We start from the raw sequence: 12,326 nt of genomic DNA, 5'->3' as shown, positions 1-12,326 counted from the left end.
CTTTAGCAATGATTATTTGGTGAGAAGTAGCACTATTGACTTGTCAGCCGGACACATATGTTCTTTATTCAGCAGTAGCTCTGGGTGGGATTTCAAGAAGAGATTTAAAATTTAGTGAGGAAGTTGAAAAGTCATGACGTTAATAATGGGCCATTAGGTTTGCCATAGAGGATTTGTTACACTTGGCCCAGGATGGAGTTTAAGGAAGTTAATGGATTAGAAAGGACAGCTGGCAGAGATGCTGCAAATGGGGAGAGGCTTAAATTCTGTTACTTATCTTGAGGAAGAAGCAATAGAGAACATTCAATTGTTGGGCTCCAGCTCTAGTCTTTGGGGACGGTGAATTATAATTAGTGCCTTATTCTTTTCCAGATTAGCATAAAGTTTAGTCCGTGAATCATATTGGAATGTGTTTTGTACAGTTAGTGACTGGCTAATGATGGCCTTTCGTTTCTGTTTGCCACGGAGACTTTGGGATTTGAGTCCAAAGGGGACGCATTGCAGGGTTAGTGCTGGCATGGTAGCTATTTGCACCGAGGGTACTTTTGCTACGTAGAGGGGAATATTATCAGGGTTAGTACATACTTATGAGAAAAAGAAGGGGTGGGAAAACTGTCAAACTGAGCTGCAGTTTAATAACAGGAACCCCAGGAGTTTAGAGTGCAAGCATGAGAGAAAACCAAAAAACAGCACTTCAGTCAATAACTGCTAGTGGTCGGTTTGACATAAACCGTCATCTCTGGAACTCGTGTGAAACAGTACTAGAAGAATTCATAAGGCAGACATCATGGAAGGGGAAGCTGAACTAGAACACAACGAGCTATCTCTGACAGCTTCTAGTACAAACGGACTTGAGTTCACTGACTGGCCAAGGGGCTGTAAGGTGATTAGGGCAGGTTGTGTAAGTCACGCATTGAAACAAGCTGTTATCACTCCCCTCTAAGTAAAAAAAAAAAAAAAGAAGGAACAAAACATGCAAGATATTAAGTTCCTGTCACTCATAGAACTTACTCACTGTTACAATTTGCCACCAAACTTGTGGAAAGTCTAGCCAACTTCCAAATATTCGCCTATTGGGAAACACTATAAGTTGTTTGACCCAACACAGATTTTAGATCATCGCATTCCAATGAACCGTTCCGGACAGCAACGTTGCGTGATCTGTCTGCTTTTTATAAAGGTGTGTTCCGTATCCTATTAGATCTTTCTGCCACTTATGATTCTGTCTCCCACATAAACTTCTCCACTGGTTGGGGGAAGTTGTATTGAGAGCAGTGTCTTAAGTTTTGAATTTTTTTTACTGCAGGACAGATTGCTACTTTTGGTGAATTCAAATCCTCAGCCAAAAAGATGTCCTTTGGTGTGCATTTGTGTTCATCTACGATCCTCTACCTTACTCTATATGAGAGACCCCTTGCCTCACTGATCCGTTCTTTTGGTTTTACTTATATTACTATGCCCTCGGGGCACACACACCCCTCCCCAAAACAAAGCAGCGGGGCAGTAAAAACACCAGATGCAGGCAGCAGTCCTGCAGCCACATTCGAATGAAAGAAACTACGCCACAGACTCTCATGGACTTATTTACTTTTTCTTTTGTCCTGGCCGCCATTTTGCTGCTGCTGTTGGCTGCTTTTCTCTGGACCCTGACCCGCCATCTTGTCCATTCCCTCGTCCTTTACCCTTTTCCCTCGTTTCCCCCTTGACGATCCTCAAATGTTTCTTCCCTTTTCTGATGTGCCTTTTCTCCATACACTTGTATCCCTCCCAACCTCCCTTGTGACTGCGTCGCCCCTCCTACCCCACTTAATGGAACTCTGCTCTTCTGGTTTTTTTTTTTTTTGGGTCTTTACCTGAGAAAATGTACTATGTGTATATATGTATAGAGATAACTCGAATCACTAGTATATACAGTAGACAATTGTACTCTCTACCATTCCTATGTGACTCTTCGAGTATATCCATTTGTATCTCTTCCTTGAGTGACTTTTCTATTTGTACATTTGCAATTTTTCTTTCTATTTGTATCTCTTCCTTGTGTGACTTTACATCTTGTACATTTGCAATTTTTTCTGTTTGTATCTTTTATGTAACGCATGTAATCCTAAGTCCTTATGTTTTGCAGCTGGTTCTTATGTAAAGCGCTCCGACACCTTCGGGTAAAGTTCGTGCTATATAAAACCTCATTAAATAAATAAAAAAATGAAAAACTACGCAGAGGATACTCATTTGTTGGTCAGACTGGGTGTAGATTTTGATAATACCCACTGAAACTTTCAAAAGGTCATGACCGCGGTGGCAGACTGGATGAAACAGAAAAAACTTCAGCTTAACACTGTTTAGACTGAAGTATTACTAAAAGGCAATGAACTATGTAGCCTGGCTACAGGGAGGCCGAACAGTTTGAGGTTAGCACATACACATTGAAAAATAGCTAGAAATCTGGGACTCATTTTTCGTTAGAAACGTATGCTTCCCTGATTACTAAAATCACAAAATCTCGTTTTATGGTCTTAAATTCCTCAAAATAAATTTTGCATCTCCTTCCTACCAATTGCAGGAAAACTGTGATTCAGGCTGCGATCATCTTTTGTCTGGATTATGGTAATTCCCTGTATCCGAAGTTACCCTAGTACTTGCTAATGAGACTTCAAATAGTCCAGAATATTGCTGCTATACTTAATTTAGGCCTCAGTAGAAAGCACTCATTTGGTCCATTTTTATAAGCTTTACTGGCTTCCCATTAAAAAATGTGTGATTTAAAATTGGCTTTGCAAGGCTCACAATGCATGCTCGCTTTTTCCCCACAGGTACATTTATTATAAAGCATTTGCTCCCAAAACCTCTGATCAAGGATTTTTTTGTATTAAATATTTCTAAGAAAAAGCGGAAAGTCTATTCCATTGATAAAGCTTTATTTGTACCGCGAGCGTTAAGAACATGACTGTTTGTTCATTTTTTACGTTTCTTTTTTGGTGTTGATTTGCGCTCACTGTATCCTTTACCCGTTTTAGTCTCGTGCTGGTTTGTCTTTTTTACTCTGTTATTCTTTTTTTCGCCAGTGCCAAGATGTCCTTTGGATTGTTGTTAGTACTAAACAAATCATAATGATAATCACTCAGTATATAGAAGCCACTTCTGTGATATGCAGCAAGTGCAACTTAACACAAAAATTAGTTATTCTAGATACTCACTCTGACATCTGTGGTATAAGGACCTAGGTGATTCCAAAAGAACCTGCTTCCTTCGATCCAGTAACCAAATATTTTTTACACATTAAAGCAAAATCAGAGCCACGAGTTGAAGTGATCCAGTCAAAACCTTGTCCCAGCAGAGAGAGTCCAGTCAAAGAATGCAAGTATGAATTAAGCACGTGTGGGCTGGGTCAAGATGCTAAACAGTGATGAGTGAAAAATAGGGCTGGTATCTTCTCCAGTTACTGCTACAACTGTTACTGCTTAAGATTTAGTTCAGAAAATAAATATACTTGTGGTACCAACAGCACATCCTTAGTTCATAATACAAGATGGCTGTAACACGACAACCTCAACTACATACCCTAGCTTAAAGTTTAGACTGGCCTGAATTAGGGAAGATACAGGTCACAGGCAAGAAGAATTCAAAGGTAAGCAAGGACTAAATTTTAAAAAATCAGAATTCAGACAGACTGCTGCAAGGAATCGTCAAAGAATGCTAAATTAAAACTGGCACTATAGCCAGGTCCCCCTAAATAACTACTCATAAGCATACACAGGCGTGGTAGGTGGATCAGTTGCAGGAAATCACCAACAATGTTCCTGGTAAAGCGGCAGGAAAAGTAGAAGAAGCAGAGCTGTAGAACGTGGGTAGTGTAGTTTGAACTGAGACAATGTGCAGCCAAGTTTGAAATGTCGCTGGGAATGGAATAGTTCCTTGAAATTGAAATTGCTAGTGTAGTATTTAAGTATGTCCCAATGGATATCTGATTACCAGTCCCAATAGAACCAAATTATGGTGCTCTGCATCCTTGTGAAATTAGCCATTTCAACGAAATCGGCACCATGTTGAACTTACATGCAGGCTCTTAGTGTGATTGTTATCTTGCTTTCTGTCTGGCCATTTCATTTTCAGTCTAGCACGCTCTTTCTTTCTTTTACTGTCAGTAGCTCTGTCTCTCCCTTGCATGGGCTACATATGTTTAGCTACATGTAAACTGATGCTTTGTGAACGCATACACCTAAGTCTTAGAACGCCAATCCTGGTGCCATTTTGGTGAAATGCCTATACACAAACCACCGTCTGACCATCCAATGCCGATATCGCTCCATTTTGGTGAATTACCAGAAGGAATAAAGCGTTTCTTTCTGGAAATCTGACAATTTTAATTAAATTGCATATATTTATACCACACCAAATATTAAATGCTGTGCCATGGGGAAAAAAGTCTCCAAACAGTAAAGCAATTTCTAAACATCTAGCAATTGATAGCATAATCATTTAAAAAAGGAAGGGTAAGGCATTTTTCAATAAAGTTTTGCTTTGTAAAAAAATAACGGATTGTGAAGTCTTTCTTCTGTGTCTAGCATGACAAAACGCAAAAGGAAGCCTATGGGATATTAAACTGACCAAAAGTAAATTAAAGAAGAAAAATACCTGGAGGAGGAGAGCAGTATGAATAGAAAGCAAAGGTGAGGAAGGAGGAGGCAGTCATAAATGAAGGACTATTTTGAGAAGAGAAATTAAGTGGGGAAAGAGGGTTGGTTGGAGCGGAATTCCATTTCTAGGGCTAGACAAAGGATTTGGCGAAAGGAGAAAAATTGGCACATGGGTTGGTGACCTCCCCTTGTAAAAGGCAACCTGTGGATCTGTGCTATTTTGCATGAAAAAAAAGTGTCATGAAATTTCTCAAGCAAAGTCTTTCACCAACATTGAGCAAAAGGACAGGCTCTAGATTCGCTTGGAGAGAGACTTAGCACGAGGGTTACACATTCCACATAAAAAAAATTTAAAACGTACATTGCAAATCACTGATGTTCATTTGAATTACATCGTTTGAATTAAGTTAGTGAAGCACAGCAGTTGTTTAAAATTCCCCATTTGAGAACAATTAGATCTGTGAGAGTAAAGTTCCATCACCATTAAACATTTACTAACCCGAACAGTTCTCTTTTTTCTCCATCGACAAAGGGTAAATGTAGGAAATTCTCTGCTGGTCCCTTTCCAGCCAATCTTTGCAAAAGTTGTGCATGTAACATTGGCTAGTGGCACGACTACCATAGCACTGTTCATTTCGCAGATTAATTTGCTGGAGCAGAAACGAGTTAGGAGCCACTTTTGAAGCAAGTGTAGGCAAATGTGTCCACATTTCATCTCTGCTAGGTTGATAGAAAGATCGATTCCAAAACAACTTCAAAAGCATATTCAAATTGTTCAGCTCCTTGACGATCGCTAATAAAGCTTCCAGCGGCAAAGATACAAAAAATTGGCAACTATTGCAGACCGTCCTCTCCTCTAAATAGGTACAGGACGGTCTGCTTACTTGGATTTAAATGATCTCTTTGCAGCATTCATCACTGCTGAACACCGTGTTCGTGTGTTCAGGCTGAGTTAGGTCTGGGAGTTGCAGAAGAAGCGCTTTTCTAAAGGTGGAAGCAAGGGAAATCATTTTCGCATGTTAACTGTATAAAATGTAATGTGCCTAGACGTGTGTTCTACCATTCTTTAGCCCTCTTTCATGGCAATTTCCCACCTCTGGAGAAGCTGCAAAGAAATCTTGCCCTATGCTATAGTATGTTCACTAATCCCTTACATAGTCACTATCAGATGAAGAGACCAGCCGATGCTTGTAGCAACATCTTGTCTAATCAAACCAAAATCCAGGAATGGATGATCGCATTGGAATCTATCGTTTTACTTACTTGGAATCTAAAAGTTTACTTATTTGAAAATAATATAAAATCAGGTAAACATAATGTATTGCTATACATTATGGTAATGTGATTTTTTTTATATGCACTGCCTATGTGCCCTTGTAAAGGAGTCTAGTCTAAATAGTGGCTGAGAGAGTGGATTGAAAAATTCTGTGTAGGATCCACAGAATGGTTCCCTCGTCATGCTGTATCGACGTCAAAGACCAATGCACTACGAGCCGTAAGAACTCAGTCATCAAATATGCAAGGAAAATGGATTCTCTCAAAAGCTAAAAGAAACCGGGAGGCAGTTCTATATCTTGCTGCATTAGGATTCCAACTTTAGCTCAATCGCAACCTAGCTAAGAATTTAAATGGATCACCTTTTTATAAAGACAAGCCTTGAGACCATCCGGTCTGACCGAGCTTTCATAATTCTACACTGTTTTGCATTGTGGTGTGCATGCACACACACCCACGCACGTTTTTAGTCTCACACTTACCTCAGTCTCGTTGATCCATGTTTAGTGATCTGCATAGAACATTTAAATGGGAACCAACACCACGTCCTTCTGTGGAGAGCCATGCTTTTTTAAAGTCCCATTTTAAGTCTTAGTGTATACCTGGCCTCCAGAGTAGTTTGTTCTCAAAACGTATGTTCCAGGCTTTCAAAAACTGGGAAAAGCTGTACCCTCTTCACTTTCCGTGCGGATCACAGCAACTATAGGTTGGTATATAGTTATCACTTCCAACCAATATTCACATTAGACCTTCGCTTACGTACGCGAGTTGTAGAGTTTGTAGGGTCCTTCCATAGCAAAAACACTGAAGCCTCATATTTATACCCTGACTATGCATACCCTACGAGAAAATATTTCCTACATGTATCAGTAATCTTCAGAGTAGGTCTTTATTTTTGCTGTAAATTTGTCTACTTTGAACGTCTTCTTCCAGGAACGTTCTTGGATCATTCTGAAAAAAACTTCTTGAAACTTTTAACCTGATTTGGCATGCTGCATTATTTGATTCCTAGCAGTGTTTGAACATTCTAGAGCTGTATGACATTTGGCACAATTTTATTTTTCTTTAGAGCAGAAACAAGACAATATGTTGTGTTATTCCAGTTAGGAGGTTATGTGAATCTGAGGAAATTGGCATCATGAGAGTGTTACAGTGAAGAATCTTGGGGCCTGATTTAGAGTTTTGTGAATGGGTACACCTCCACAAACGTGATGGGTATCCTGTCCACCTTACAAGTGCTTCAGGATATTAGCTGGGCGGGATAACCATCACATTTGTGACAGAGTACCCATCTGTCAAACTCCAACTGTGGCCTTAGTCTTTGTCATTGAATTTGTTGCAGATTAACCACCCTTGAGTAGAAAACCAAGCAGTGCTGACCCACATAATGGGAATCTGAGAGATGGCCATTTAATTGTCGTACCAGAGCATTTGCTGGACGGTCTCAATTCAAAAGGAGAATATTCAGAATGAGTGAACAAGTGTCTATCTAATCGTCTCCTATATTTCACCAAAAGTGATGTTTGCTAGTAGTTCCTTAAATTGCCCTGTTCTCTAGTATGGTGAGGGTAATGCCATCTAACAGGTTAAATGCAAAACAGTGACCCTCTTCGATAATTTGCTCCGAAAGAACGTTCTGTCTTTGCCTACATTCATGAGCCACAGGGTTTTTAGCGACCATTAAGTGTGCGCCTTGTGAGTAAGATAAAAGTGACACACCGCCTTTGGCAAAAAGTGAATGAACTCTATGAAAAATGCTCTCTTTTTTTTTTTTTTTTAGTCCTCATTTCACCATTGGCAACTGCAAATGAACACTTACAACCCCATTCCATCCTGGACGCCCAGGGCTGATGTTCTTGCTTTCACCTGGAGCTGACCTGGTCTGCCCCTTTGTCCGAGGCATGGTGTAATCATAGGACCTTTCGGGGCTTTAGACCAGCCTCATTTCTCTTCCCCTTTCTATCAAAGGTTCCCAAACCGTGCTATTTACATTATGTGCCATACCAGATTCTAAACGTGCAATTCTAAGTGCTGCTTGGAGCCAGTTTTCATAAAAAGGAGGACTAGCATCCTTCCATAGCTTGCAGATCTCTCTGCGAGCAATAAAAATTAGGCTAAAAAATAAGGCCACTTGTGTCCCCTTAACCCACTAATAAGATCAGTGTCCAAACCAAACAAAACTCTAACTATATTCAAACTCAGTTTAACTTTAAAAATACTCTCCATAGCCGTCTCCACAGTAACCCAAAAGGGACCGAAGATAGGACAATCATAGAAGACATGGATGTCATCTGCCTCAGTTAGTCCACATCTAGGGCACAGAGGGGACGGGCTCACGAACTTCGCATTTGTTTTCGGCGTATAGTATAGCCTGTTGATGGTATAGAAGTGTTTTTTCTCAAGAGAGGCAGACCTAACATACTTATGCAAAATGTGGAGAGATGTATCGTAAAAAGTAACTGAGGCATCCTCCAGCCTAGAAGAGTTCCAGACTTGATATAATGGGGGGGGGGCTGTGTTTCCTCCGCCTCAAGCATTTTTCTGTACCAGAATCCTACTTTCCTCTTCCTAGAGCCAGGGGATTGGAGAGCGAACTCGATGTCCCAATTGCCACCGATGTTCTCCTTCTCAGCGGAAAACCAGGAACAGAGTTGAATATATTTAAATCTGGAGAAAGAGTCCCCAATCTTTGATCTGAGGGCCTCCCAAGGGAGAACCCCCTCTGATGTTACTAGGTCCGACCATATTGTTATCCCTGAAAAATGCTCTCCTTAGGATAGAGCCGGATAGTGATCAGGATGGGCAGAGAACACAATGGACCAAGTCATAACCCCATCCACTAATAAAGGCCATCTCTTGCCGGCTGCTCCAGACTTTCACTTGCCTCTCTGAATTCACTTTCTAACTGATGCTTTTTTTGAGTGACTGAGCTCCTGAACGCACTGCTTTGTTTTTGTCTGAGTAGAAACCTAATAGAGTGCCACCTTCAGTTCACTCGTACAGTGTTAACCCCTTGAGTGGAAGGTTATCTTCTCATTCCTATGCCAGATACTGTACCTGTGTATGTCTACATACACACACACACTTTTAAGGCCACCAGTGCTCCATTCTCTGCATTTTTTGGGGATGTTTCATTTTGAGATGCTGCTGCGTTTCTAATTTTTGTTAATCCTATTCACATTCCTTGTGAGTGAGAACAAGCATGTTCTGCCGCCAATCTCCTTTAGATCAGCGTTTTGTCCGAGACAACAAACATTAATATGCAGTAATTATGACAACTGCTTATTTTTCTTATTCCTGCAAAGGCCACTTTGCTTGTTTAACGTTGAGACCCAAGTTAGAGGCAGATTTCGAACTGGAGGGAATTTTTATTTCCATTAAGCTCACAGCTGAAGGTAGACCTCGAACTATAGGGAAATGCCTTTTCAGTTCTTCAAGAAAACTGTGATGCTGTGATACTTTTGTGGGAGGAGCATTGCTTGAATCATTTCTGATAGGCCTTAATGAACACTTTTATCTTATATATGCTTATGTAACACCCAGCTTTGCCAGGAGAAATAACGTAGGACCAAAATTCAATCTGACGGGTTATGGATGTTACGACCCTTTAAGAAGTAAAACATTTTCCCTGTGAACTAGCAGCAAGTAGTGGTCAGTGGTTTGCCATCCTCTAAAGATTTAGATCCAAGCTGTGTTTCATAGCCTCAGGAAACAGACTTCCAAGTTTCGCACTGCAAGATTAGGATAGTCTCTTCACATGCATTGCTGAAAGAGGGCTACTAGCATTCTTTAGACGTGTGAGGGAAAGGACTAGTAAAAGGCTACTGAATTTGTGCATGCAAAATCATGGCTGCATCGAGCACAGACCTCTTTTTGGCTCGAAAGATGAATATCAAAGGGGAAAAATTATGCAAACTGTCCTGGACACTTCTTTCAAAGACCATCCCAGTAATGTCTTTTTGAGCATCTCAGTGTGGAGGGCAAGTAAAGAGCCTTTTTCTAAGGGAAAGCCAGTGCCACAATGTCAGTCATTTTGCCTGGTATTCTGAAATCCTTGCACTGAGCTTACCTCAGGGCTGAAGCATTTACTGTTCGGCTCCTGATGCTGCTCCTGCACAGTTTCCATTGACTGTGCTGAATGAGTCTGTTTGTTTGCGGCTTTCTCTCCGTAAATATTCGGTGCCAGGGAGTATTCCGTATGAAATCACCCATTCTAAAAGGTCTGTACTCTGGGAGGGAGTAGCGGTGAGTGTGCTCCTCTTGCTGACGATGCACCACATTATGTTGCTCATCGAAGTAAATATTAACTTTTTTCTGTATTAGAGGCAGAACTGCAAAATCTTGACTGCCCTCATGTCCTGTTTAGCTATTATCAAGCTTTGATAGGATATCAGTATCTGTGAACTGAGATGCCCTGTATCAGTTCTCGAGTCCGGTAAAGATGCGTGTCCACACTGGTGCCTTGGAGTTAGTTTCACTGAAAGGAATGCCTTTTGAGGCACTTTGTTAGCGACTGATCTACCAATTAAGCAACAGCTACTTAAATACATACCTTGACAAGACCCACATAATAATACAAGCATTTCAACATTTTGTGTGATGTGTGTGTGATACTAAAAGGTTTGATTATTTTAGTCAAGAATACCAATGTGTAAAAGATTCCTTGCTGGAGGATAAAAAATTGGAAGGCGCTCCATAGTCTTAGGACTGTATCCTTCTTAGGTGCTATTTACCACTGGTGTTCCAGTGCCACTAATAATAGTGACACTCCACGTTACTCCTTTTGGGCACTTCTCTCTCGCTCCCTCTCTCTCACTTTTTCAGGTTTGTAAAGTTAAGGGGTTCCGTATTGACGCCTATAGTCGGGTGACTTAGATGGTGCGTATACATGCAATCGAGCCAGGGTAAGATACCAATAGGTTATGATTTTTGTGGCTCTTTCAATGCCTGACGTATTACGGGCTGTGTGTCGAGCGCTGTAATAAATATCTTCCCATTCCTTTGAAGATAATTCTGGTCCTATCTCAGATTCCCATCGCTTTTGGCCTGGGGATTTCGTGAGTGTGTTTTCAGGGGCCAATAGTTTATACCTATAGCTGAGCCCTGCGCCTCGCAGCGACGCCGGAGGAGACGGACAGTGCAGGTGGCGGGCGGAATCGACACTGCACTTCATCATCTCTTTGTGCTGTTCTGCAAGATCGGGGCACTAGCGGAGAACAGCTCTGGTCAGCCCTCCCCAAGCCTGAGGATTGTCACTCTCTGCCCGGAGTTTCTTCTGCAAGTAGAGCTACTTCCCCCCCCCCCCCCCCCTCCCTCCCTCCCGCCCGCCCTGCAGCAGAGGAGTCCTGGCGGTCTGGAGGGCTGAGAGGGGCTTGGGCTGTGAGGGGCCGCTGGTTGTTGCACCGGGAGCCCTACAGACCTAGCGGAGGTCACGGGAGGCTGTGGACGCCCCACCCGCCACTCAGGGGTGACACAATTTCTCGCAGCGGACCCGCGAGAGCTAAGCACCGCTTAGACGAGGAGTAGAGAAAAGGTACTTGTTTATGTGCTTATGCCGACATTCATTATCAAAAACCCATTGTTTAAAATGGCGGGGGTCCAAGATTCAAAAGCTAAGGCAATAAATCACCTCCTGTGGCCACGAGGCTCCTCAAGATAAGGCTCCCTCGAGCATGAAAGTGAAACTGACCTCCCGGCTCACAAAGCAACCACAATAAACAGAGGACTAATGTTTCTTCCCCCTCTATGTGGCGGCCATTTTGACCAGTCTCTTCCTCTCGGGCCGCCATCTTGGACTAGTCAGTATCGCTGGGCTATTAACTAATTCACTTTATAAACTGACACTAAGACCTTACCACTTTAGACTAAGCCCAACTACTTTACTCTGACACACACCTATCTGTGTCTTGTAACCGACTGTTTGCATGTGTATTCTGCTGTTTATCTCTATATTTTTATATTTTATCTATAGATTTATATTTTATCAGAACTATTCCTCCAATTGTACTTTGCACTACTCTACACAATTCTGCAACCTGCACCCATTTCTCACTTCTATCCCCGGTAATTCACCGACTGCTACCTCATATAGTGTAGGTTTATATTTTATCAAAACTGCTCCTCCAAGTATACTCTGCACTACTTTGCACAATGCTGCAACCTGCACCCATTGGTGGTCTATAGTTTCTCAGAACTATTCCTCCAATTGTACTCTGCACTACCACTTTACACAATTCTGCAACCGCACTGCATTACCTGTATTCACCTGTATTCACTTTACCTATCCTTCATGTAATGCATCGACTGCACATATGCCTGTCGTCTCACTAGTGTATTTTCTGCCCGCTAGTGCCATCTCTGATCCTGATAACCTGTTGTGTTTGCATGTGCATCTTGCTCCGGCATATCACTAGTGTT

At 41.7% G+C, this 12,326-nt stretch overlaps 1 protein-coding gene across 4 annotated transcripts in view; it reads left to right on the top strand.

Moving 5' to 3' along the window:
- Positions 1–12,326, top strand: part of AGAP1 (ArfGAP with GTPase domain, ankyrin repeat and PH domain 1) — a 1,166,515-nt gene that overhangs the window by 611,438 nt on the left and 542,751 nt on the right. The gene's annotated exons all lie outside the window — the stretch shown is intronic.

Source organism: Lissotriton helveticus, chromosome 3_1 (genome assembly GCF_964261635.1).
Source record: "Lissotriton helveticus chromosome 3_1, aLisHel1.1, whole genome shotgun sequence".
Taxonomy (NCBI): Eukaryota; Metazoa; Chordata; class Amphibia; order Caudata; family Salamandridae; genus Lissotriton; species Lissotriton helveticus.
This window is presented reverse-complemented; position numbering and strand designations above follow the sequence as displayed.